The 26,803-nt window shown below is 54.3% G+C and overlaps 3 pseudogenes; 1 reads left to right on the forward strand and 2 right to left on the reverse strand.

Annotated features, from left to right (window-relative positions):
* LOC138850333 (desumoylating isopeptidase 1 pseudogene) overlaps positions 1-22,524 on the reverse strand; it is a 29,604-nt pseudogene extending 7,080 nt beyond the window's left edge.
* A 954-nt stretch (positions 22,525-23,478) lies between these two features.
* Positions 23,479-24,088, reverse strand: LOC138850334 (heterogeneous nuclear ribonucleoprotein A/B pseudogene; annotated as a pseudogene).
* Positions 24,089-24,270: 182 nt separating this feature from the next.
* Positions 24,271-25,190, forward strand: LOC138850282 (tyrosine-protein kinase ABL1-like; annotated as a pseudogene).
* Positions 25,191-26,803: the final 1,613 nt, after the last annotated feature.

Genomic DNA, 26,803 nt, shown 5'->3' on the forward strand with positions numbered 1-26,803 from the left:
TGGGACTATGTTTCAGGTTGGTGCTTGATAATGGGGCCTCGGAACTGGCAGGTGCTATGGCTATACATCGCAGGGACACACTGGATCTTAAAGAATCAGTGCCCCCAAAAGTGCACTGGTCCCTGGCACATTTTGCATGAATTACCTGTGGGAAGGGTCATGTGCTGGCAACAGTGCAATCAGCTGTGTCGTTGAAGCGAGTACCACCTATTTTCTTTTTACTTTTTGCATTTGGCAAACCAGACCATTGGCTGATATAGGCTTCCTAAGGGGTGGGGCTGATCTGGGGCCTCAGCCCAGGGGGCTGGGGTTTGCTGAGCAAGGGTGCAGGGCCAGCCAGGCCCAGCCTGGAGCTCACAAGTCAGGGCTGCCCAGGGCCTCAGGGGGGGTGGGGGTCAACATAGACCTCCTGGTGCTGAGGGAGAACACTGAGGGCCCAGGCTCAGGGTGGCCCTCCTGCCAGTCTCTCAAACCTACATCCTTGGCCTCTGTTTATAGGGCGGGTCCTTTATCAACTCAACCAACACCTACGGAGCAGTGACTGCACAGGCCCTGGGTGGGCTGGAGAGGCAGGGACATGAAGGGCAGGAGACAGACTGACAGAGCTCAGGGGGACAGGGAGCGGTACATGGGGGCTGTGGGCACTGGGGAGGCCCCTCCTCGTGGGGTCGGGGGCTCTGAGCCAGGCCCACCCCCGTAGGGGCAAGGACACCTGCCCCTTAGTGCAGGCTGGCAGAGCTCAGGAGGCACCTGGCCCTGCCAGCTGCTGTGGCTGCTCAGGCCTCAGATTTACTTGCAGAAAGAGGGGAGAATGTGCAAGTTGTGTTCTCAAACTTTCTCACTTGGGGATGCTTTTGAAAAGAGAGGGCCTGAAGAGTTTGATTGTACCTCTCAGTATGGGCCACATCAGGAAGGAAAATTGAGACACCAAAAATATCCACAGCTAAACCCTTGCTAAATAACACCCATTGCTTATCATACATAACATTTATGCAAAGTAAGCACATTGTCCACAACAGGAAAGAATGGAGCTGCTTCTCCTTTTTTGCAAATCCTTTATCGTTTAGCAGGTTGGTCTGTTGTCAGATCCTGAATCTTTCAGCCTCAGGAAACTCCACCGGATGGACATGTGTGACAGAGAGGACAAAAATGATACCGAGGCATTTTCATGGCAATGAGTCTGAGCTCTGCGAGGGACTCAGGACCCCTGCATGGCACCCTGAGCCCCACCATGCTCAGCTCTGGGAATGTGGGGTGGACTGATCTTCAGCCAGCAGGGTGGAGACACTGAACCCACAGGGGGAGTGGGGAGGAGCCCCCAGCAGGCTCCAGGGAGACGTGGGGCCTCCCCAGACATCCCAGTGTGTGTCAGCCGAGCTTATCTTCACCTCGCTCTGCCCCTACCCTGCTAGCCTGTGAGGGCCTTTAGAACGAGCAGGACTGACATTTGCTGATATGGGACACATTTCCCAGGGTCCCCTGCTGCCTGCATACCCTCCCTTCCTGAGGCCCCAGAACACCTGTGTGAGTCAGGGCCTCCCTGGAAAGGGAACCCGTAGGTGTGTGCATGTGTGCATGTGTGTGTGTGCATGTGTGCACGTGTGTGTGTGTGCATGTGTGCATGTGTGTGTGTGTGTGCATGTGTGTGTGTGCACGCATGCAGAGAAGAGCGAGTGGGGAATTGGCTCGTGTGCTTATGCTGGAGACCCAGGGAGGCGTGGTTGTAGCAGTTTGCACCTGAAGCCCCTTTGCTGGCTGAATTCCTTTCTCAGGCTGTATACACACACACACACACACACACACACATACATACACTGTCTCTTAAGGTCATTGTCTGATTGAGGCCCAGCCACGTTAGGAACAGTCATCTGCTCTACTACATATCCGCTGATGGAAATGTCAAGCTCATCTCTCTGCATGGTGAGAACCAGACGAGTGTTTCACGGCTCCCCTGGGTGCAGTGGCCTAGCCACGCTGACACATAAAATGAGCCCTCACACACCCAGCATCCAGGAACCAGAGTTGGCCCCAGTTGCCACGGGGCTGTGGGTGCGCCCTCCGTGCAGCCTGCTGTCTTCATTATCGCCCTGGTAGGGTCCCTGCTCCACGCTGCCTCTCTGGCTTCTGCTCCTTAGAGATCAGCCCCAAGCAGCCTCCCCCAGGTAGGAGGGATTTGGCAAGGACACGTTTGGTGAACATTTTGTGGTCTAACAAGGGACACGGTCCCATGGGACACTGTCCAGAGAAGAACCACCCACCTGAGTCACAGAATCTCAAAAAAGCAGGTGCTGTTGCTCTAAGCCATTGCAGGGCTGGATGGTTTGTTATGAGAAGTGTACAGCTTTGGGTGACCCTGACGTCCTGGGCTGGTGGTCACAACCATGCTGGTGACAACACAGCAGGCAGCCCTCGCTGAGCACAGGCTGGTGATGGCCCCCACTGCTCTCTGGCCTGGGGGTGGGTCTGCAGCTGGGCTGGGAGCTCTGGAGATAACCCTGCCCCTGGGAGCTGGCCAGGGATGTGGTCATCTGCTGACGGTGCCTGGAGCCCAGACTTTTCCCCTGTAGGAAGGATGTGAACAGAGTTCACCTCCAACGTCGTAGGAAGACGTCAGTTAATCCACCCCACAAGCCGAGAAGCAGAAACATTAGCTCCTGCTGATGCTTCCCCTTGACAGATGAGGGAAGGGAGGCTCAGGCAAGCTGGAGGCACTGGGATGCACATTACGAGACCATTGAACCGAGATCTGCACTCAGGGTATAATTATTTCTTAACGAACTTAAAAAAATATTTCTTGGAAAGCACATGTTTTTTTTTTAACAGAGCTTTTTTTTCTTTAAAAGGTTTATTTATTTATTTGAAAGTCAGTGTTAGGATAAGAAGAGAGAGAGAGAGAGGTCTTCCATCCAATGGTTCACTCCCCAATTAGCCGCAATGGCCAGAGTTGAGCTGATCCAAAACCAGGAGCCAGGAGCTTCTTCTGGGTCTCCCACACAGGTGCAGGGGCACATCCCCTATGTGATGCTGGCGCATCAGGCCAGGGTGTTAACCTGCTGTGCCACAAATCTTAGAAAGAAAAAAAAGAGAAAAAGAAAAAAGAAAGCCACTCAGGGCGATTGGAGCAGAGCTTGGGAACCAGGTGATCTGTACACCTGGTGGCAGCAGAAACCTGGGCCTGAAAGGAGAGAAGGGGACTGATGTGGAGGAATGGAGAGGTGAGGCTGAGACCACGGCACTTGGGGATGGGGTGAGTTAGAGGAAAACAAGAGGCCGAGACCCTCAAGGGACACCCGCGAGCCTGGCTCAGTCTGTCCTAATGCCAGTGCTGGCGGGGGCTCTGCATCTCACACACGACTCACAATGGCCAAGCATGCAAGGCAGCCTTAGGAGAACTTCCTTCTCTCACGAGGGAAATACCTGTCCCCAAAGGAACACTCAAAGTCCCCAAAGCAGCACAATTGTGATCAGAAAGCTGTCGCGTGGTCGGCATTGTCGCATAGCTGGTAAAGCCACTGTCTGCAATGCCAGTCTCACATATGGGTGCCGGTTTGAGAATCGGCTCCTCCACTCCCAATCCAGCCTCCTACTAATGCACCTGGGAAAACCTTGGAGGGTGGCCCAAATGCTTGGGTCCCTGCACCCACGTGGGAGACCCGGATGAAGCTCCTGTCTCCTGGCTTCAGCCTGGCCCAGCCCTGGCCGTTGCAGCCATCTGGGGACTGAAACCACAAATGGAAAATTCTCTCCCCCCCACCCATCCCCAGCTCTCTTTCCCCCTCTCTCTGTAACTCCAATTTTCAAATAAATAAACAAATCTATTTTTAAGATTTATTTATTTATTCGAAAGTCAGAGTTACACAGAGAGGAGAGGGAGAGAGGGAGAGAGGGATAGAGGGAGAGAGGGAGAGAGGGGGAGAGAGAGAGAGAGAGAGAGAGAGAGAGAGAGAGAGAGAGAGGTCTTCCATCCACCAGCTCACTCCCCAGATGGCCAAATAGCCAGAGCTGTGCCAATCCGAAGCCAGGAGACAGGAGCTTCTTCCGGGTCTCCCATGTGGGTGCAGGGGACCAAGGACTTGGGCCATCTTCTTCTGCTTTCCCAGGCCACAGCAGAGAGCTGGATCAGAAGTGGAGCAGCCAGGAGTAGAACCAGCACACACATGGGATGCCGGCACCTCAGGCCAGGGTGTTAACATGCTGCACCACAGCGCCAGTCCCAGCACATGGTTTTTCAAAGTATTCTGACATCTCCTGCATCTCTTCGTGCTCTGAATAGTCCTGAGATGCGGATTGGGCTGGGGAGGTTGTCTCCGTGCTACAGATCACGGCTGGGGACCAAGAACGCTACTTCCCTTCGTCCTACCCAAAAGGTCATGAGTGCTGGAGGGCTCTTGGCTCACATGGGGAGTGACGAGGAGAAGAGCCTCGTGCTCCAGTTGCCATCATGGGGCTCTGGGAATGACCAGAGACGAGCAGGTGAGGCTGGAGGCTGTTTGAGGGGAGAAGGCAGCGACACCTGTCACGCCAGAGAGGCGCTGGCTGGCTTCACGTCGCTGTTCAGGGAGCACCTGTGGAACTTCCAGAAAAGGTGCTTCCCTCTGGCCTCTCTCTCATCCTTGGCATTCTGGGGAGCTTCCCATTAAACCCCAAATTCCCCGCACATCCAAGCCTGCTCTTGCAGCATTCCGACTGCTCTCACTGAACTGTCCCATGGCTATGCGATGCAAGGATTCTTTTTCCTGACTCCGACCTCTCCCTCTGGGAGAAAGCACTCTGGTTTCTGTGCAAGGAATTTCAGGGAGCCTTGGGGAGACCCATGGCACAGGGAAGGAACGGGGCTGGCTGGGCTCTGGGCCCTGGTGTTCACACCCAGGAAGCTCGACTCACGTGTCCTACATTTACATAAGGAAAACCCAATACTCGGCAGCAGTAAGGCAAATGGTTGTCTGTGCCCCAGTACCCAGTTGCACCCTGGAACCTAAACTGGCCTGCACACAGGCCATAGCTTGCTTAATTATCAAAAATCCCTTACTTTGACTTGCTATTGACTATTGATTGGACTTTCTGAAGTTACACGCTAGTTTGCAGACTCTTTGTCAGCAGAGACACAAATGCTTTCTGTCTGAAACAGAAGACAACCCCAAAGCCTGCAGTGTTATTCCCTGCAGGGCGTGGTTCATGTCTGCCCTCACTTAGCAGGCTGCCTTTACCACGCCTGCCTTGGCTGATGAAACAAAATCTGTCCCCCAGTCCCCCTGTTTGAACAAACGCCACTATTTTGCTAGTTCCACGGTTGATAAATCTATGACATGCATTGATTCCATATTTGTATGAGAGGCTTGGTTTTCTATTTTATTTTAAAGATGTATTTATTTATTTGAAAGTCAGATTTACACAGAGAGAGAAGAGAGGCAGAGAGAGAGGAGACAGAGAGAAAGGTCTTCCATCCACTGGTTCACTCCCCAGATGGCCGCAACGGCCAGAGCTGTGCCGATCCAAAGCCAGGAGCCAGGAGCTTCTTCCGGGTCTCCCATGCGGACGCAGGGGCACAAGGACTTGGGCCATCTTGTACTGCTTTCCCAGGCCACAGCAGAGAGCTGGATCAGAAGTGGAGCAGCTGGGCCTTGAACCTGCGTCCATATGGCCACATGCAGGCAGTGCCTCTACCCACTACTCCACAGCGCCAGCCCCCAGAGGCTTGGTTTTAACATTCTAAGGATGCACTTGGCCTTGTAAGACTTACTTCAGTAGGTGAGGGAGTCTGGAGAGAAGATTGAGATGTCTTAAGGTAACCTCTGGGAAAATGACAAGCCCAGCAGCACGTGGAAGGGGTGAGCAGGGAGATGGGGGCACACACATGCAGACGGAAGAAAGCTGGAAGACCACCCTCTTCATCTGCAGAGATGAAGACTGTGAGAGACCAGTCACACTTACAAGGTCACAGGAAGCAGCAAAAAGAAGCAGCGAAGCTTTTCCCCAAATCTAAGAAGGGTGCGCGTTTTGCTGGTGGGCAGGAATGGCTGCAGAGGAGAAAGTCTCCCTTGCAACGACATCAGGAACCAGAGACCCGTTGACCGAGGCTTCTTGAGCAATCGTCTCCATGTGCCCAGCAGTCTTTACAGAATGAGCTGTGTGAGAGACAGCCCCTGGTGCCGGGAGGGTAAGCTCCAGCCGGGCCGCAGATTAAACATTGTGACACAGCTTTCAGGAAACGGGTGGACAGCTTCGCGTGGTGCAGACGGTCATAGCTCAGAACTCAAAGGAAGTAGTGACAATGGGGCTGGAGTGTGCTACCTTCTATGGCAAGAGATGTGATTAAGGTAAAGACCTTGTGGAGAATTGCTCATCCTGGACAATCTGGCTAGACCCTAAGTGCAACCATATACTTCAAAAAGTTCATGAAAAGTGGAATTAAAAGATAAGTCTACCTGGGCCAGTGCTGTGGCATGGCAGGTTAAGCCGCTGTCTGCAGTGTTGCCAAACCATATGGACTCCGGTTCGAGTCCTGTCTGCTCCACTTCTGTTCTAGCTCCCTGCTAATGCTGCTGGGAAAGGAGTGGAAGATGTCCCAAGTCTTGGATCCCTGCACCCACATACAAGACCCAGATGAAGCTCCTGATTCCTTGCCTCAGCACGGTCCAGCCCCGACCTTTGTGGCCATTTGGGGAATAACCCAGCAGATAGAAGATTCCTCTGTCTCTCTCTCCCTGTAATCCTGACTTTCAAATAAAATAAATGAATCTTTTCTTTAAAAAAGAAGATAAGTTTGGTTAAGTGTAAAAAATTTTAACTGGCTGGTAGTGCAGTGTAGTGGGTAAAGCAGCCACCTCTTTCCCGGCTGTTCCACTTCTGATCCAGCTCCCTGACAATGGTCTGGGAAAAGCAGCAGAAGATGAGCCAAGCGTTTAAGCCCCTGCCACCCACTTGGGAAACCCAGATGAAGCTTCTGGCTCCTGGTTTTGGCTTGGCCCAGTTCTGGCTATTGTGGCCATCTGGGGAATGAACCAGCAGATGGAAGATATTTTTTTAATTTATTTTATTTATTTGGAAGTCAGAATTACACACAGAGAGAAGGAGAGGCAGGGAGAGAGAGAGAGAGAGAGAGAGAGAGAGAGAAAGAGAGAGGTCTTCTATCCACTCCCCAATTGGCCGCAACAGCCAGAGCTGGGCTGATCGGAAGCCAGGAGCCAGGAGCTTCTTCTGGGTCTCCCATACGTGTGCAGAGGCCCAAGGACTTAGGCCATCTTCTATTGCTTTCCCAGGCCATAGCAGAGAGCTGGATTGGAAGTGGAGGAGCCAGGACTTGAATCAGTGCCCATATGGGATGCCTGCACTGCCAGCAGTGGCTTTACCCACTATGCCACAGCACCAGCTCCTCTCTTTGACTTTCACATAGATAAATCTTTAAAAAAAATTTGAAAGCCAAGCATAGTTTTTTCATACTATACACTTTCTGTGACTTTTTAAAAAATGTTGTTCATTTATTTATTTGAGAGAGTTACAGACAGTGAGAGGGAGAAAGAGAAAGGCCTTCCATCTGCTGGTTCACTCCCCAGATGGCCACACTGGCTGGACATGGGATCCATGGCCAGGAACCAGGAGCCTCTTCCCGGTCTCCCATGCAGTGCAGGGGCCCAAGCACTTGGGCCATCTTCTTTTGCTTTCCAAGGCCACAGCAGAGAGCTGAATTGGTAGAGTAGCAGCCGGGACTCGAACTGGCACCCATATGGGATGCCAGCACTGCAGGTGGCAACTTTACCTGCTAAGCCACACAGCGCCAGCCCCTAAATATATATATTTTTAAATTTCAAAATCATTGGCATAAAAAATTTATGGGGAGGGCTGGAGTTGTGGCATAGAGGGTAAACCTGTGACAGCCAACATCCCACATAGGTTCCAATTTGTGTCCCAGCTGCTTTACTTCTAATCCAGCTTCCTGCTATGGCCTGAGAAAGGCAGTGGAAGACGGCCCTAGTGTTTGGGCCCCTGCCACCCACATGGGAGACCCGGAAGAAGCTCTTGGCTCCTGGCTCGATCTGGCAAGCAGTGGCTCTTGTGGTCATCTGGGGAATGACCCAGTGAGTGGAAGCTCGCTCGCTCTCTCTCTCTCCATAACTCTGGCTTTCAAACAAATAAGTCTTTTAACAAATATTTACAGGATCTTTCTTGGTGTGTAAGTCCATCCGGTGAACTTATTTGCAAAGATCTCCAAGTCCTTCTCTTGCATGAAAAAGCCGAGCTACCAACCAGTCTGTGTTAGCAGGAGCCCATCAGTGAAAAATCAAAAAGGTGGCACTGCATTTTGCTTCAGTTTAATGATCCATGGTGTCTCTTCTCTGCAAAACACCAGGTAGGAGAAAAAACCACACGGCTCATGGTGGCACTTTCAGGAGAGAAGAGAGGATGACAGCTAGAGGAGAAGGACTTTTACTTTGTCCTGCACTTGTCTGTACAGGTGGAAGCTTTTACAGTGGCCCTTGTTTATTATGTAACTTTTTGTTTGTTTCTTTTTTTTGACAGGCAGAGTTAGACAGTGAGAGACAGAGAGAAAGGTCTTCCTTCCATTGCTTCACCCCGCAAATGGCTGCTATGGTCGGTGCTGCACCTATCCGAAGCCAGGAGCCAGGTGCTTCCTCCTGAACTTTTTGTTTCTTTAAGAATGGAATGGGGGCGCCGGCGCCGCGGCTCACTAGGCTAATCCTCCACCTAGTGGCGCCAGCACACCGGGTTGAGTCCCGGTCGGGATGCCGGATTCTGTCCTTCTGTCCGGGTTGCCCCTCTTTCAGGCTAGCTCTCTGCTGTGGCCAGGGAGTGCAGTGGAGGATGGCCCAAGTGCTTGGGCCCTGCACCCCATGGGAGACCAGGAGAAGCACCTGGCTCCTGCCTTCGGATCAGCGCGGTGAGCCGGCCGCGGCGGCCATTGGAGGGTGAACCAACGGCAAAAGGAAGACCTTTCTCTCTGTTTCTGTCTCTCACTGTCCACTCTGCCTGTCAAAAAAAAAAAAAAAAGAATGGAATGGGGCCGAGGCTGTGATGTAGTAGGTTCAGCTGCCACCTGCAGGGCTGGCATCCCATATGAGTGCCAGTTGGAGTCTGAGCTGCTCCACTTCCTATCTTGCTCCCTGCTAATGCACCTGGGAAAGCAGTGGAAGATGGCTAAAGTCCTTGGGCACCTGCACCCACGTGGGAGACCTGGAGGAAGCTCCTGGCTCCTGGCTTCAGCCTGGCCCAGCCCTTTCTGTCTGCTGCCATTTTGGGAGTGAACCAGTGGACAGAGGATCTGCGTGTGTGTGTGTGTGTGTGTGCGCGTGTTGTCTGTCTGTCTGTCTCCCTGCCTCTTCCTTTCTCTTTGTAACTCTGTCTTTTAAATAAATCTTTTTAAAAAGAAGAGAAGGAGTGGGAGGGGCTGAAGTGAAAGTTAAATGCCTGACCCAGCTGGGTTGTCTCTCAGGGAGAAGGCAGGAGTTTGCGGCAATGGTCAGGCATCAGGAGATTTGGAGTGACAATAAAAGCCACGCTCCCGGGACACACTTTCTGACCCAGCCTCATGGTCATCATGCCCTTGCTACTCTCTAATGATTTCTGAAGACAGGAAGCTGCAGAACTCCCTCTCAGATGGGCAGACAGGCTCAGGCAGATGTTGGAAGAGGAGTGGAACTTCCCAAACCACCTTCTCATGCTTCTCCCTCAGAGGGGTCCCCCACTCTGGTTTCCAGGGTGCCAGACACACCACAGGCAGGCATGCATGTGAGGGAGGGTACAGCACCACTCCAGGCCCAGCCAGGCCCACCACCAGAATTGCAGCCCAAGCCGGCTTGAATTGCAGTGTCCTCATAGCAACCTCATCTCCATGGCAACTGGAAACTGATCCAATCAGCCATCCTTATGGTGCAGGAGAACAGAAGAGATCTTGAGATCATCCAGTATCAACTCAACACTTCACAGACAGGGAAATGGAAGCCGAGGACGGTGTTTTATTCATCATCAATGGTAAGCATCAACGCTGACTCCGGTGATATAAAGAGCTGCTTTAGGACAGGGGCTGTGCATTGCAGCTCAGCTCCAGGACCGCCCATTGTGCACGTGAGAAAACGGGATGAGAAAAGTCCGGGCTTGCCCAAGCTCCAACTACTGGTTCGTGAGGGAGCAGAACTTGAACTCACACTCGCAGGATTTAAGAGCCAGTGCCCTTAGCCACCTCACCAGCAGAACAGAGGAAGTCACACGTCCTGTTTGTCTCTGCACTGCACAGTAGGACCCTCTGAGTATCCCACACATGTCCCAGGAGTTCTTGGAGCCCAGTAGGATCCGGGCAACTTGGGCCCAGCTGGGAGACACTGAGCAGTCATCCACCCCCCTCAATTGGCACCATCCTTGTAGCACTGCTTGGACCACGATCAGCACTCTCCTGCTCCTGCCTGGGCTGCGACCAGCTGCATTCACTTTTATAAACCAGCACCTAAGACCCCACCTGATACACACCAGTCCTGACCTAGTATATGAGTGCTGAGTGGATGGATGTCTGAGGCGCACGCCCTCGGGCTGCTGTGTCCTTGATGTGTGCCTTCTTCCTTGTGCTAGAATGTCTGCACATGCACAACCCCCCCCCCCCCCGCCACATAACTCCTGATCCCAGAGGGGTGGACCCACATCTTCTCCCTTCTTCAGAACTGGGGATACAGGAGCCAGAGAACACAAGGTCCAATTTGCTGAGCCCTGGGAAGAACTCTGATCCACTGGGTGCAATCTCCCAGAAAATTAGCCTGTGACATTTCCCCATCTCTTGACCCATGCTTTTTGTGTCTTTTGGTCACCTCCCAAGCGGCTCATCCTGTGAGTGAGAGCATCCCCTGAGAGCATTGTCTGGGTCCCAGGACTTGTCAGTGTAGCTTCGCTTCACACCACCGACAATTCCTCTTAGAAAAAGTGACAACCTTCCTCCCCATCGACATTTGTCCTTTTAAACAAATTATTTTCATTTTATTTGAAAAACAGAGACATAGAGACAGACAGACAGAAATCTTCCACCTGCTGGTTTGCTCCCCAAATGCCCACAATGGCTAGAACTGGGTCAGGCTGAAACCACCATCTGGGTCTCCCACATGAGAGGCAGGAGCCAAGTACTTGAGCCACCACCTGCTGCCCCTCAGGGTTTGCATTACAGGAAGCTGGATTGACCATTGCACCAAATGTCCATTCAACACTTGCTCTTTATGTCTAATCAGAATCCGAGCCAATTCAAGAATCCTTCACTTACTCAGCCCAAACAACAGTAGCAACAACACTAAAGGCCACCAACCCCGAAACATGACTGAGAGCCCTTACACAGGCAGGGTACTCAGACGGATATTGGGTGCATCAGTGAGCCAGACAAGCATGGTCCCTGTTCTCCGAACGCATGCTGGCAGAGGTGTGCCCAGTGTCCCCCGGGTCCCTCCACGTCACCACAGACACCCTCTGCAGCTCCTTCCCCTCCCAAGGTCACTGTCCCGGGTCAGGCTCCTAGGGACCAGGGACCGGCCAGCAGGGCCGAAATGTAAGGGAGCTTCCCGGGAAGCACTCTGGGGAACCCCACCCGTGGGGCGGCAGGGAAATGGGACAGGTGGAAGGAGCAGCTGAGCAGCCTCCGCCAGGCCTCTGGTCATACGGGGAGCTCAGAAGCAGGGACGGCCCCTCGGAGGACAGGGAACCAAGCCTCTACCTCCCATCCATCAGTGGCTGGACACAGAGGGCAGCTCCCTCCGTCTCATGGCGATCCCAGAGAGGGGCCCCGTGGTGAGCAGGCAGCAGCCACACTCCCACAGGAGGAGGCCCGGGCCTAAGTGCTGAGGGATCTTGAGCAGTGCCCCAGCCTTCACGCAGCTGCCCCGCTGGCCGCTTTAACTGCGTGTTCTGAGCTTGGCATCACCTGCAGCACAGGTAACCCCTCCTTGGGGACAGCCCGCTTCCCAAGCACCTGAGGGTAACCAAGTCCCAGGTGTGCAGACAACTCAGGCCTCACAGGCCCTTAGACCCAGACCCTGTGAGTGTCAGGATCCTCACCAAAACACTTTGCATGGAAAGCTAATTAGCACGGAGAAACCAGGAGCTTTCAAAAGAAGCCGAGGCCTGGAATTCCCTGGCTGATGTTCGGGTAGAATTGACTGGTGTGGGGGCACCCCAGCATCTGTTTCACACCTCCAGGTGTGAAAATCACCAGGTTGGGAATCACCACTCTGGTGACAAACTTACTAACTGAGAAGCAGGAAAGCAGAGCGACCGTGACCTTCAGCAGGGCAGCTTCAACAGCCTCAGGGTCTCCCCCACCAGTGGGAAGTTGGAATGAGGCAGCGTGCACGGACCCAGGGCCACTGGAGGCCATGCACAGGGTCCGCCCCTTCAACCTTGAAGGGTATCCATGTCTTTCCCAATCACAGAGGGGGAAATTGGTGGGCAGAATCGCCCAGGCTTCCCTTCTGGGTTCTTTTCTATGGTCGTCTTTTCTTAAGGCTTCTCACCCACTACAAGTCCTCCTAAGCAAACAATCAACCCTGCCTCGGTGCCTGCAAAGGCTGGCGATGAAGTGTGCATTGCTGGGGCCGTGGTCTCTGGCCTCCTCCACATTTGGGGCTGGGGTGGTGCCCTGCCTGCCGCAAGGTGCAGCGTACGCGCCGTGTTGCTATGGACAAGGCGAAGCCCAGCGAACGGGGACCTGGTGGCCTTTTGGCTGGAAGTTTCTGTTTGGGTGACCTCTCAGCCAACACTGTGAGCAAATGGACTGCTGGCTTATTCTGGGATCCTTACCCAGCTTTCGGGGGCGGGTCCTCGGTTAATGCGAATGAGCTCCCTTGGTGATCAAGAACCTCTTTCCAGCCCGCAGTGTTGGCGCCCTGTAGAAATCTATGAGCACATCTTCCAGTTTTAGTTCACTGTGGAAAGGGCCAGACACACCTAATAAAGACATTGGGGGACCGGCGATGCGCTGGAACACGCAGATCTCAACTTCCAACTCAGGCCGTGCTGTCCCTCGGGGTAACTATTGATTTGGTATTTAAGTTCTGTCAATATTTACCTCTTCAGTCGATGAAGTTTGATGTCTATGTCAGGGCACTGATATCTGCTTCGAGTTTATTTCTCACTTCCTGCTTTTGCTCTATCAGCCTGGGGAGGAGAATGGGGTTTGGCTGGGGGGAATGGTTCCTAGACGCCCTGGTGTAGGATGGGGCTGTAGTTCCGTTTTTCCCCCTTGTGCCTCGGCGTCCTGGGTGGCTGCAGAGGTCCCTTCACCGCTGGCATCTGATGCCTCCATCCTTGAATATCTAGAAGGATCAGGTAGGTGAATCACCCAAGTTTTGCGGGTGGCAAGTCGGGAAGAGAAAACATCGTCTTCCATTTGGATAGACTAAAGAACAGTGTTTGCACTGACTTCAACTGTGCCTGCTTGGAAGCAGATTTCTGCAGAACACCATGCAAACATTGACAGGGCCTTCAAACTGGGACTCAGGACGCCAGACCCTGTCAGAGGACTGTGGGCACTGTGGTAGGGCCTGCTGGAGACCCCTGCGAGGCCTCCCCGCCCAGAACCTGAGTTCTCTCTGATCCAAAGCCTTGGCCAGCAGCTGCAGAAGGGACCAGCACCAACGTTCACCCCAGCCATGCTCTGCAGAGCTGTTCAGGGGTCAACGACTGTGCTACAAGAGCTGTGAGGGTGACCGGCCCAAAGCTTCCCCTACAGCAAGGGCACAGCCAGTCAGCTCCCAAGTGAGGCCGGGAGCTGGGGCCTCCTGCCTTCCCAGGGCTGTATCTCCCCTTAGCTCTCTATGCAAACAATAAAACTGGGTTGGATGACGCGTGCGCTCTGCCCTGTTCTAGGAAGGGAGCAACCCAGACAACCGTCACCAGCCATAGTAGTTCATTCTGGGGCGTGCACCTGCCTGGGACCCAAGGACATTTCCGCAAGAGACCAGCATTGGAATCTGTGGCCTGAAGAAAGGCACGCCCCTCCCACTAAAGTAAGCCACACCCCCCCAACGTGGGTGGGAGTCATCCAATCAGCTGGGGGTCTGGGTGGACCGAGAGGCACGAGAAAGGAGAGTGGTCCCGCTCTGCCTGTTTGTCTGCAGCCTGGGACATTGGCCCTCTCCTTCCTTCAGAGTGGAACTCTCACCCTCAGCTCTCCTGGGTCTCCAGTTTGCTGACTGCAGATCTTTGGACTTCACCTCCCCAGTAAATGTGAGCGGTCCCTTGTAGCCTCTCTCCGTCCCTCTCGGTACGTGTGTGTTTGTATAAGCACACACATGGCGTGTGTATATTTACAGTCACTCTGAGATAAAAAGTATAGTGAGGTTAATGATGTAAAGTTACATAGCCATTTACTGTCGGTAACAAGTATTATCCACGGTAGATAATTGCATGTGCTACACTTCTTTTTTAAAATATTTATTTTATTTACTTGAAAGGCAGAGTTACAGAGATAAAGGAAGAGACACAGAGAGAAAGAGAGACCTTCCATTCACTGGTTTACTCCCCAAATGGCCTCAAAGGCTGGGTCTGGGCCAGGCCAAAGCCAAGAGCCTGGACTCCATCCGGGTCTCCTATGTGGATACAGGGGCCAAGTCCTTGGGCCGTCTTCTACTGCTTTCCCAGGTGCACTAGCAAGAAGCTGGAGCAAAAGTGGGGCAGGCAGGACTGGAACCAGTGCCTATACAAGGATGCCAGCATTGCAGGTGGTGGCTTAACCCGCTGTGCCACAATGCCAGCCACATGTTGTTATTGTTAAATGAACTAATAATGGGGCCGGCACTGTGGCATAGTGGGTAAAGCCACTACCTGCAGTGCCGGCATCCCATATGGGAGCCGATTTGAGTCCCTGCTGCTCCACTTCTAATCCAGCTCTCTGCTATGGCCTGGGAAAGCAGTGGAAGATGACCCAGGTCCTTGGGCCCCTGCACCCATGTAGGAGACCCGGAAGCAGCTCTTGGCTTCTGGATTCAGATCGAAGCAGCTCTGGCCATTGTGGCCAACTGGGGAGTGAACCAGTAGATGGAACCCCTCCCCCATATCTGCCTTTCAAATGAATAAATAAATCTTTTTTAAAAAATGCCAGTTGTACTCCCTGTGAGAAAGTTCCCAGGAAAGGAGAAGCTGGGAGCATGGTGGCCACAGCCACAGCAGGCTAGGGGTGACATTTCTGAGACAGTCTGAAGGGCAGGCCCATCACATGAGCGTCCATCTGCAACCCTCCCCGAGCATCTAGGGGACACAGAGGGACGGCTCAGCTTTCTCCTGTCTCTCCAGGAGAACAGCTTAATCCACTTAGCTGTTTCTGTCCAACACGCCCCACAGGCCTGCAACCCCTGGCTGAGCACCAGCATCTAAAATGAAAACTCATGGCCTCTCCTCGGCCCGGCTCAATCTCAAGAGTTAGAGGTGGGGTGCTTCACCCCAAACCTTGCAGAAGAGGGAGGAAGGAACAAAGGAGGAGGAACCTGCCAGGATGCTGCCTCACTGTCCCGGGGAAACGCTGTGACTCTCTAATAAAGACACTGTTACTGATACTGCAGTCACGACTCAGCGTCTGCCACTTCAGTCTCCTTACAAAGCATCAGCTGCACCAGGGGAGGGAAGAGGGGGCGTGTCCTAACGTCAGGCCCCGCCTCCTCACACGGGATGGCCCCTGTCCCAGTGTCTCACTCAGTGAGAGAAGGAATCCGGAAGAGTTTGAAGTTCAAGGAAAACAGACCTGGGCCAGGTTCAAGTGTTTTATTGCCACAAGTGCAGCGTGTTAACACTTGGGCAGATTGTGGAGAGTTCCATTTGCTTGATGACGCATCTTGTCCAGGAAGTGGGGATGGGGTGGGGGAGGGGAGATCCAGGTTCCTTAGGTTTTCAGAGTCTTCCTCAGCTGGGTGCTCCCCTCCCGCTGTGATGAGAGCTGTGCAGATGTCAGGAGCAGATGGAGGGCAGAGGTTTCTTCAGATCCACCATGGGTCTCAGTCTGTGGCCCGAGGAGGGCTGAGGCAGGGGGTGCTTCAGGGCAGGGGGGTTTGGGGGCGGGAGGCTGCCAGGGGACAGAACACCTGTGTCCCACAAAGTCCTCCACGTCTGGCCCCAGTCGCGCTCCTGGGGAACTTGAGCTGCAAGCCCCGTGGGACCAGGCGCATTGTTCACCCCCTCCTGGGGCTGCGCTAGTGGATTCCAACCATGTGTTCTCAAGGGAAATCTCTCTGCTCACAGCCAAGATGCGGCGGACCTGGAAGCCAGGGCTGCCCGCTAACCTGAACTTGCCCGCTGGTTCCCAGCTGGCTGGGAGAGCCCTGGGCACAGACAGAAGAGATGCTGGGCTGCTTCTGCACAGTGGGCCCTGCTGGTCACAATGGGAGACTTCACAGAGTGTGTGTGGGGGCGCTTGGGATGCTGGGAAGATGGGGATCCGAGTTGCCTGAGCCCAGGAAAAGGACCCCTGCCCCACCAATCAGAGAGTGCCCAGGACTCTCTCCCACCCTTCCTCAGCTCTGCCCACACTTCAGGCCAACTTGCTTTCCGATGCTGCTACAAAAGCTATGTTGAAAGAACAATAGTCCCTCGGCCTTGTCACCTGGAGCTGCATGCGATCTACAAGAGGGAACTGTGCCTTCTCCCCCAACTTCACTCCACCTGGCAGGTGTTCTGCATCCTTCCCCTCCTCTCCCTCCCTCCCTTCTCCCTTGCACACTGGAACACACTCCCGCACAAGCATCTCAGTGCGCATGCCTCCAGGAGCAGCACAGCTCAGATGGGGCGCGTCTTCACAAGGCGTCTCCGCAGCTCGCTTAACCACTTAGCAGTGGTTAGAGTCACCCCAGGTCAGGACCCAAACTCCTTCTGGGCTATTGTGGACAGCCAAGGGAGAGGGAGGCTGAGCTGTGCACCCTGCAGTCCCTGTGCGTGCAGTGGGCAACTCAGGCCCTGCGACTGTGCTTTGTCTTCATGGTTTCTGGTCACCCAAAGGGTGCCTTTCGGAGTTTATCTTAACTCAGCCAGTGGTAGAATGTGCTCTTACTGAGGCCAACTCCTCTGCCTCCTGGTCTCTCTGCAGGATTATACCAGCTTCCCAAGGCCATGGCCACCCCTCACCCAGCCCTCCAGGGAGCAGGACAACTACAGGTGGACATCTGTCCCCACCCTCAGGCCCTCGTCCACCTGGCTATGCGGTTCACTTCTCCCCTGCATGGTTCCATGCCCTGTAACGCAGATCTGCTGGCACAGGAGCCACTGTCCGCCCAGGGCCCTCTCCCACTTGTTCCTGACTTGGTCTCCAGTACACAGCCAGGTACAGAGTGGCGACTCAGCACCTCCCAGATGTGACCCTTCCCTGGGGCCACTATCTCTTCCTCCTTTCATTAGCTGAAAATAGGTATCAGGACTTACTTTAAAGGCACTTGATGTGAGAGATCCTGTGAAATTCTCACTTCATTTTAAACCCCAGCTTAATCAGACGGTTTTTCTTGGAGCTAAACACTTTCATCCTTCGCCTCCTTGGGGAAATGGGCAAAGCTGAAGATCTCCTTGCTGATGAATCCATTTCTTCTTCCAGCCTCCTTCCCCTCTCTCATTTCTGTTGCATGAAAGACCTGCCTCCTCTCTGGATCCGTTGGTTAAGCAGAGGCACCTGCACATAGGAAATGGCTGGGATGAAGGCCTGGCCCTGGACTCTTCCTCTGCTCTCCCAGAATTTGCACTTAACTGGTACCCACAAATTACTCACCCTGGTTAGGACCCTCCAATTTGGGCATTTTTTTCTTTTCTTTTCTTTTCTTGAAAGGCAGGGAGACACAGAGAGGGAGATCTTCCACCTGCTGGATTACTCCTCAAATACCTGCAGCAGCCAGGGCTGGACCAGGTCAAAGTCAGGAGCCTGGAACTCAATCCAGGTCTCTCCCATGGATGACAGGGCCTCAGGTTCTTGAGCCATCACCTGCTGACCCCAAGAAAGCACATTAGCAGGAAACTGGATTGGAAGTGGAGGAGCCAGGACTCGAACCAGGCACTCTGATGTAGGATATGGGCATCCCTAGTGGTGACCTAAGATACTGTGCCAAACACTTGTCCTGAATTTGGCCAGTTAGGAATTTCATGCAATTCCAACAAGAGCAATGTGTTTCAGGAAAACATGAAGATGCATTGAGATTTGGGGAGAATTTTTTGGTAAGGTGGAGGTATCATGATTGCCCAGTTGCAGGAGAGTTTTGGCTTCAGGCGACAAGGGGACACTGGGCAGGTAGCCTGAAACTCTGGAGCCTACACAGTTTGTCTGCCAGAGCTGACCTGTGACCTGTCATGGTCGAGGAGGCCAAAAAAGCAGGGAAAACAAGACAGCTACTGTGGGCATCAGGAGAACTCAGGAGGCAAGCTGAATGGCCAAGAGGAAACCAAGCTGGGTCCCAGAAGCCCAGTGGCAGCTGGCTCCTGCAGGAGGCCTGGTGATGTGACTGAGTTCCACAGTAAGACACCTGGGCTGTGATGCCCTGCATGTCTGCACCCTAATTACTTGTTAACCTCACATTTACACTGAATATACTTCTCTGTGAGTGAGGTTTTTGTACGATGCTGTCGCTCCCCGTCTTCGTGGAGGAATGACAAAGGACCCTGCGCTGTTCTATTGTCTGCTCGGCCCTTCCCTGGTTTGCTGCTAGTTCTTCCCGGGTTGGCTACTGACCCTTCCACCTCCGTGGAAGGGCGGTTCCCCCAGCCACTTTCCCCACTTCCGCAGGAGAGTGGCACACCGCCGGCTGGCTCTCTCGGGGGCTGCACAGGTGTTCCTTCAGATAGATGTTCCCCTTAGATGTTCCTGGTGCATGTTGTCTCTCTCCTCCTTTATAGTCCTCTTCCACCAATCCCAACTCTGCTACCCACAACGCCGAGTACGCTGCTCTCCTCCAATCAGGAGCAGGTCCTACAGTTTATTGGTTGAACTGGAGGCAGCTGTGTAGAAGCTGTTTCCCTTCTCAGCGCCATATTGTGGGAGAGCAGATGCATAGAATAAGTCTTAATTCCAGTAACTTAGTCTAGTCCGAGTTGCTCCCCACAGATCCTCCTTTCTTTTTATTTTTGGCATTGATACGCGCCTGTCTTCGGTGCCCCGCGGCACACACTCTGCTCTGCTTGCTAGAGTTGCCCACAGGTGCTTACAAGCCCTACCAATCAGGCAAACCGAGTCCGGGCCCTCTCTTCGCCATGATGTGAGGAGGTTTTTAGGCGCTGATGCGTGCCTGTGTTCGGTGCCCTGCAGCGCATGCTCTGCTCTGCTAGAACTGCCTGCAGGTGCTTACAAGCCCTACCAATCAGGCAAACCGAATCCGAGCCCTCTCATTGCCGTCTTGTGGGGAGACTTATTGGTGTTGATTCGTGCCTATCTTCGGTGACCTGCAGCTCATACTCTGGTCGAGCTGCCTGCTGGTGCTTATCGCCTTACTAATCAGGCAGACCGAATCCAAGCCTTCTTATTGCGGTATTGTGGGGAGACTTATTGATGTTAATTCGTGCCTGTCTTCGGTGACCTGCGGCACATAAGCTGCTAGCCGCCCGCAGGTGCTCACCACCTCCCTAATCAGGCAGACCGAATCCAAGCTCTCTCATTGCCATTTTGAGAGGAGGCCTTATTTTTCTCTATCTCCGGGCATTCCTATCTCTCCCATTTTACTTCTATCTACCAGCATTCCTATTTCTCTCATTTTACTTCTAAACTTCTGTTTCTCTTATCCCTGCGGCTTCCCGGCGCCCGCCCCGAGGCTGCTTCTCTGCACCTCCCCCCGCGGCGGCTTCTCTGCTCTGTGCTGCTTCAGCCCGCGCTTCTCTCATCTGCGCAGCTTCCCGGCGCCTGCCCCGCGGCGGGTTCCCAGCTCTGTGCGCACGCTCCGCGGTCTCCGCGCCCCTTCGAGCCCGCACCACGGCCTCGCACTAGCCCCATGTTCCCTATCTATTCACGCCCCGTGCTCTCTCTGCACGCGGCGGCTTCCGTGAATCACACAGCCTAGCTCATGTTTCTGCCACTAGCATTCAATCCAAGTTCCCCGGGCTAACCTGGCGAATTCAACCTAGCCCACGCTTCCGCCTCACGGTTTGGCTTCCCGTCTTTTGCTCCCCGGGCTAATCTGACGGATTCCAACCTGGCTTACGCGTCCACCTCTAGTTTTAGCTTTTCGCCTTTTGTTCCCCGGGCTGACTTGAAGAATTCCAACATAGCTTACGTTTCCGCCTCGGCCTGCCCCCGCAGCTTCAATTTCCCTAACATTTTTCTCTACCCGGTATGTTTCCCTAACTTTTCTTCCAACAATATTCCTCCCTCATTTGTATCTGAGTCTAAGTTTCTTCTTGCTTTCACTTTAAATCCTAACTTCTTTCCCACAGTCCGTATCCGAGTCTATGCCTAAGCTTTCGATAGCTTCTTCTGGCACCTTTTCCGTCCGGCTTTTCCCTAGGCTCTTTGCTAGTCTCTCTCTCCGGTATTTTCCCACTTCTTCCCGCTTCTTCCCTCCTAGGTTTCCTATCCGAGTCACGGCTCCATTATGCCTCCTAAGTTTCCTATCCGAGTCACGGCACCATTATGTCGCTCCCCGTCTTCGTGGAGGAACGACACAGGACCCTGCGCTGTTCTTTTGTCTGCTCGGCCCTTCCCTGGTTTGCTGCTAGTTCTTCCCGGGTTGGCTACCGACCCTTCCACCTCCGTGGAAGGGCGGTTCCCCCTAGCCACTTTCCCCACTTCCGCAGGAGAGTGGCACACCGCCGGCTGGCTCTCTCGGGGGCTGCACAGGTGTTCCTTCAGATAGATGTTCCCTTTAGATGTTCCTGGTGCATGTTGTCTCTCTCCTCCTTTATAGTCCTCTTCCACCAATCCCAACTCTGCTACCCACAACGCCGAGTACGCTGCTCTCCTCCAATCAGGAGCAGGTCCTACAGTTTATTGGTTGAACTGGAGGCAGCTGTGTAGAAGCTGTTTCCCTTCTCAGCGCCATATTGTGGGAGAGCAGATGCATAGAATAAGTCTTAATTCCAGTAACTTAGTCTAGTCCGAGTTGCTCCCCACACGATGCCAAATAGTAAATAAAATAGTTTCTTTTCTCTTACTTGGCCAAAAACCAGAAAAACTCTGTTGTGGACACATACCAGCCCATAGCCCAGTGTTTTCAAACCATGCTTTAGGGAGTCATGAGGAATTCAAGTCAACGTATGTATTCATCAAACAACAAACAACTCGGAAAGACAGGGGCGCTGACGAAACAAAGCAGTGAAGCTCAGGCACATGTCCTGGTGCTGGGCTCTGGCCTTTGGCCACCCTGCTCACCCCTACACCCAGGGCTCCTTCATTCATGCCCGATCATGTGGCAAAGGTTCTGCTGATCAATGAAACAGCACCCTGCCACCCCCAACCCACTCAGGCCTAGGCCCGTGGCCCCAGAGCCCTGCTGCTGTGGCTCTGTCCCTGCTCTCGGCCTATGGCTTTGCTTTGGGTGTGTCTCTCAGTATCCACGGACTTGTCCAAGGGCTGAGTGTACAGCCATCTGCCTGGTCTTTCCCACCAGCTGAGACCTTAGAATCCAACCCTGACACCAATCACAGGACAAGGATCCCACCAAGCCACCTCAGTACCCTCCCCTCTCCAGGCCTTGGCCAATACACTCACCCAGCAGGGGGAGGCGTGGAAGCAGGGTGGGTAGGGAGAGTGGCTCCTGGGACCGGAAGGAGTCAATGCAGGTGAGGTCCAGGGGCCCTGAAGCCTGCTGGTGCATCTGCTCCTGGCCGTCTGAACTGGGGCATTGGAGAACAGTGCAGAACCCTCCTCTTGACATTTGAAAACACGGGAACAAGTAGAATAAGTTACAGGGCTGCGTCATAGGCAGGCTCTCCTAGGAGCAGGCCTAGAGCTCCTTAGTTTCTCCGTCCGTGGCTGCGAGTGACGGGGGCACAGGCAGTCTCACAGGTGAGGCCACACCCAGTCTGAGCTGCTGAGAGCAATCCTGGCAGTGAAGGGGTGAGGAGGACCCTGGCAGAGTGAGTATAGGGGATGTGGCCCCTACTGCCCCTGCAGGCAGAATTTCTCACATGGGTTGGAAAGTACATTCTTCCTGCTTCCAAGCACATCTGATGTCTTAGTGTTGAGTGTACAATGTCAACTAGTAACCCTGGGGGTGGGGCATAGGTGATCCTCTGCAGCCCACACTCACGCCTCGTGCACAGTGCCAGGGGCTTGCTTCCCCCACGGCACCGGCACACATGCTGCTGCTCACACAGTGAAGGTGATCAGGAGCTCTTAAGGGGGTTGGAATCTCAAAGTCCCCCAGGAAGGGCAACCAGGCTCCAGAACACCTTCTGTGGGGCGGCTCCAGGGCCAGGTTGTGAATGGGCTGGTCCCAAGATTCACAAATCCACTGTGATGTGTGAAGCTGCCCAGCGCACCATCAGAGGAAGGCAAACAGGTTTCAGGCGCTCATTGTTAAAGCTGTGGGCAAGCTTTCCACTGAGGTTCTTCAGGACCTGATGCTGTACTCGCTGTACCAGGGAGGCATCCATTTGAAAGGCGTTTCTCAGGGCCAGCACTGTGGCATAGCGGGTAAAGCTGTTGCCTGCAGTCCTGGCATCCCATGTGGGTGCCAGTTCAAGTCCCGGCAGCTCCACTTCCAATCCAGCTCTCTGCTACAGCCTGGGAGAGCAGTGGAAGATGGCCCAAGTCCTTGGGCCCCTGTACCCATGTGGGAAACCCAGAAGAAGCTCCTGGCTCCTAGCTTCAGATCAGTGCTGCTCCAACCATTGTGGCCAATTGGGGAGTGAACCAGTGGATGGAAGACCTCTCTCTCTCTCTCTCTCTCTCTCTCTCTCTCTCTGCCTCTCCTTCTCTCTCTGTGTAACTCTGACTTTCAAATAAGTAAATAAATCTTTAAAAAAAAAAGGAAAGAAAGAAAGGTGTTTCTCAAGGCCAGTGGTAAGCCAAGTGTGGTGCTGGGGGTGCATTGCAGCGGTCCATGTCGAAGGTCCCTGATGTGGGATTGGGCAGTTTGGCTTACGAAAGGCATTTCACAGGAGGGCGGGACAGAGTAAAGGCTGAGTGGCAGATAATTGGGTCTTCTGATTATGACACCACTCACCTGATCACAAGGTCTCCTTGGAGAAGGTGCCTACCAGACAGGTATCAATTTTTTTTTTCCTAAGATACAGTTTACTCTTTACAACCAGGGTCCAGAGGTCCAGGCTTCAGAGCGGCAGCAGGAAGCAGACACTCTAATCTGGTTTTGGGTAACCTGGTGATAAAATCAGCCTGTAACGCCGCCCTGGCCTGAGACACCACACTGCCTATATCAACTAGCGCCCTGGAAATAGTAAACAGGAGAGTGAATTCCAGGGGGGAAATTTTAAATAAGATACACATGGGACAGGCCATAGAGAGTTTGTCAAGTTAAATTTGGTACATAATAGCATTCACTCTGTATCCAAACCCAGCGTGTGCAGGCATCACCCTCCTGCTGCACCTCAGTATGGCTTGCAGTTATTCTGGTGGCCACTCCCCTGACCTCTACCTCCACCGCTGCCACCACTGCCTCGGATCCCCCGGCTGTGGTTCCTGTGGTCCCCAGAGCCATACTGCTGCTGCTGATGGACCTCCTTGGGCTGGGCCACCTTGATTTCACACTTGCTTCCACTGATGGTATGGAACTTTTTCTCCAGAACCTTCTTCACGGGGTCTTCTTTGAAGGTGATAAAAGCAAAACTCCATCCTTTGTTCGACTTTGGATCCATTGGAAGCTCAATGGCCTCAATCTCCCCAAACTTGCCAAAGCACTCCCTGATCTTTTCCTCAGTAGCTTCAGGATTCAGACCCCCCACAAACATCTTCTTCACTGGGTCCTTCTTCATAGCCATGGCCTTTTAGGGTCAATGACATGGCCATCCAGCCTGTGCACCTTCTGGTCTAGGACCTTCTCCACACTGGTTGCGTCTTTGAAGAGGATAAACCCAAATCCTCTTGACCGTCCAGTGTTGGGATACACTTTTATTGTGCAGTCAACGACCTCGTCAAACTTAGTAAAATAGTCCTTTAAATCTTGTTGTTGATATCCCAGCTCAGACCACCAACGAACATTTTCCCCTTGTCCTCCTAGTTCTTGCTGGCATTTATCTGGTCCCCCTCCGCGCCATTCTGATTCCAGCTCTGGGCCCCGCGGTCCCGCCTCCGGCCCCTGCTGCCTGCCCTGGTCCCGGCCGGCCGGCGACTCCCATCGGGGGCGGCCTGGTGTCCGTTCTCGGTGGCGCCCAGGCTCCAGCCCTCCCGGCCTGACCCTGAGCTCCAGCGGCGGAAGGTCTCGGTGGCTGCTGCCTCTGCAGCCCCCCACAAGGACGAGGCCTGGAAGGGTGGTGCCCTGGGGACCCCTGCTGCCGCTGAGCCAGGCCCCCTCCCCAGCAGGGCAGCGTCAGGCGCACCTGGCCCCCCCAAGGGCCCCGGCGAGGAGCCCCGAGTGAGGAGGCACAAGCACGCCCCCGAGTCACCAGGGAGAGACAAGGGGAAGTTGTCTAAGCTCAAACCCGCCCCACCGCCTCCCCCATCCCCCATGGGGAGAGCCAGGAAACCCTCTCAGAGCCCGAGCCAGGAGGCGGCTGGGGAGGCAGCCCTTGGTACGAAGACAAAATCCACAAGCCGGGCTGTGGACACAACGAGCTGTGAGGCTGCCGAGCCCGGACAGCCAGGGGACAGCCTCAAAGCCACAGTCCGCCCCCAAGCCCTCGGGGACCCCTGCCAGCTCGGCCCCCACCCCCCGCCTCGCTGCTGTTGGCGGCCGACCAGCCTTCTTCCACCGCCTTTATCCTGCTCATATCCACGCGCGTGTCTTTTAGGAAAACCCGCCAGCCCCCAGAGCGCATCACCAGCAGCACCATCCCCCAGGGCGTGGTTCTGGACAGCACCGAGGCCCTGTGCCTGGCCATCTCCAGGAACTCGGAGCAGATGGCCAGCCACAGCGCCGTGCTGGAGGCCGGCAAAAACCTCTACACGTTCTGCGTGCGCTACATGGATTCCATCCAGCAGATGAGGAACACGTTAGCCCTCTGAGCGGCCGTCAACAAACTGGAGAACAACCTGTGGGAGCTGCAGATCTACCTGGCGACAGCAGGCGGCCCGGAGGGCCACGCAGGACTTCAGCAAGCTGCTCAGCTCCGTGAAGGATATCAGCGACATGGTGCAGAGGTAGCAGGAGCCAGGCCTGCAGCCTGCGAGGGCTTGCCCGCGCCGACGCCTGTGCCCACGCCTGTGCCGGCTGCTGGCCCTGGCTGCCCGGGTTGTGCACCAGCTGTCCTGCGCCAGCCCCACTGCCCCCGCCCTTGGGGAGGGCCTCCGTGGACCGCGGCTGGCACGCTGGGCGGCTTCAGACCGCGCCGAGCCCTCAGCCAGCTGGAGAGGTCGCTCCACTCGGCGTCTTTGCTGCGGTTTCCCTTATGGCCACTGGAAGCCTGCGACGGAGGACCCCCAGGCTGGGCAGGCTGAGCGCTGCTGCCAGGCCTGCTCTGCACAGGGGGCACACAGGGCCAGAGCCAGCCAGCTTGCAGGCCCCGGGCAGGCGGGGGCTGGGGGGGTGAAGGTGGGGGTGTTCCTGCCATCTGTCCACGCCACGTTCCCAGGCCCAGTTCCTGTTCTCATGTGACGTGCACTGCGTATCCTGGGTAGGAAGCTTGAGTCTGGAGGGTGGTAGGGTCGCTGTCCTGAGGCAGTGGCTAGCTGGGTGACTTGCTGGGGCAGGCCTGGCCCCATGCTGTGGAAGGATCTGCATTCCTGACCAACACCCTCCCCCTCCTCATCTGAGACAAAGTGGATCCTTGTAGGGCCCAGTCCTTGGCGACAGGTGCTGACTTCTCCAGGAAAGGAGCTGCCGCTGGGCACCAGCACACACAGGAGGAGGGTCTGAGCAGAGCGGGTGCACCCCTGAACGGGGCAGGTGTCTCTTACTTAATTACTGTGAGCCACACTTGGCCTGTTGTTTCTGTGGAGTCATCCGGGAGCCTTAGGAAAACCACAAACCAAATCCCAGGGAATGCTTTAAAGAGCCGGCCTTGGTGTCTTCCCAGGGCTACTTAAGGTGCGAGCTAAGGTGTGGAGACCCTGACTCCTCCTTGACCTTGACCCAGAGCAGCTGGTGCAGGGAGTGGGGCCCCTGGGGCCGGCGGCCCTGCACAGCCCCTATTTGCACAGTGACCACCTGAACCTGTGTCTTAGCGCCTGGGGGCGCAGTGGCCTTGCAGACCCAGAACAGGCCACAGGGTGAGAGGTCCTGGCGTCACCTTCTGTTAACATGTGCCACTATATTTTGCATTTATACCTTGGTACTACACTCTTATAAATAGTTTCCCCCTGTCCTCCATCTGGAATGCCTATGGTGCCCCTTCCTCTCTCGGTCCAGTTACATTTTGTTTCTGTATATGACTCTCTTGTGTTTTTTAAATAAAGAACTGTTTACAACAACAACAACAACAAACAGTGCTCAAATCTACATGGACGCCAGGCCACAGCAGAGGAGGGCCTTGCTTGTTAAGGAAGCCAGGTTTGAGCCTCATCTGAGCCTGGTTTGGGGAAAAAGGAAAATAAATGGAAGACATAATTTCAGGCCTGGCACAATGCACAACCTATTTGGAAAGAGGAAACATGCATATATACAGCACTAAAACTTAGTTATAAACGATTTTGAGAAATGCAACCCCTCGAGCCAGGCTGTGGGCTCTCAGCTACCACAAAACTGTGCCTCAAGGAGAAACTGGGATGCCTTAAGCAAGACCCACCGTGGGACCTAATTAGAGGTTGTCCCAGCTGTCT

Source organism: Oryctolagus cuniculus, chromosome 7 (genome assembly GCF_964237555.1).
Source record: "Oryctolagus cuniculus chromosome 7, mOryCun1.1, whole genome shotgun sequence".
Taxonomy (NCBI): Eukaryota; Metazoa; Chordata; class Mammalia; order Lagomorpha; family Leporidae; genus Oryctolagus; species Oryctolagus cuniculus.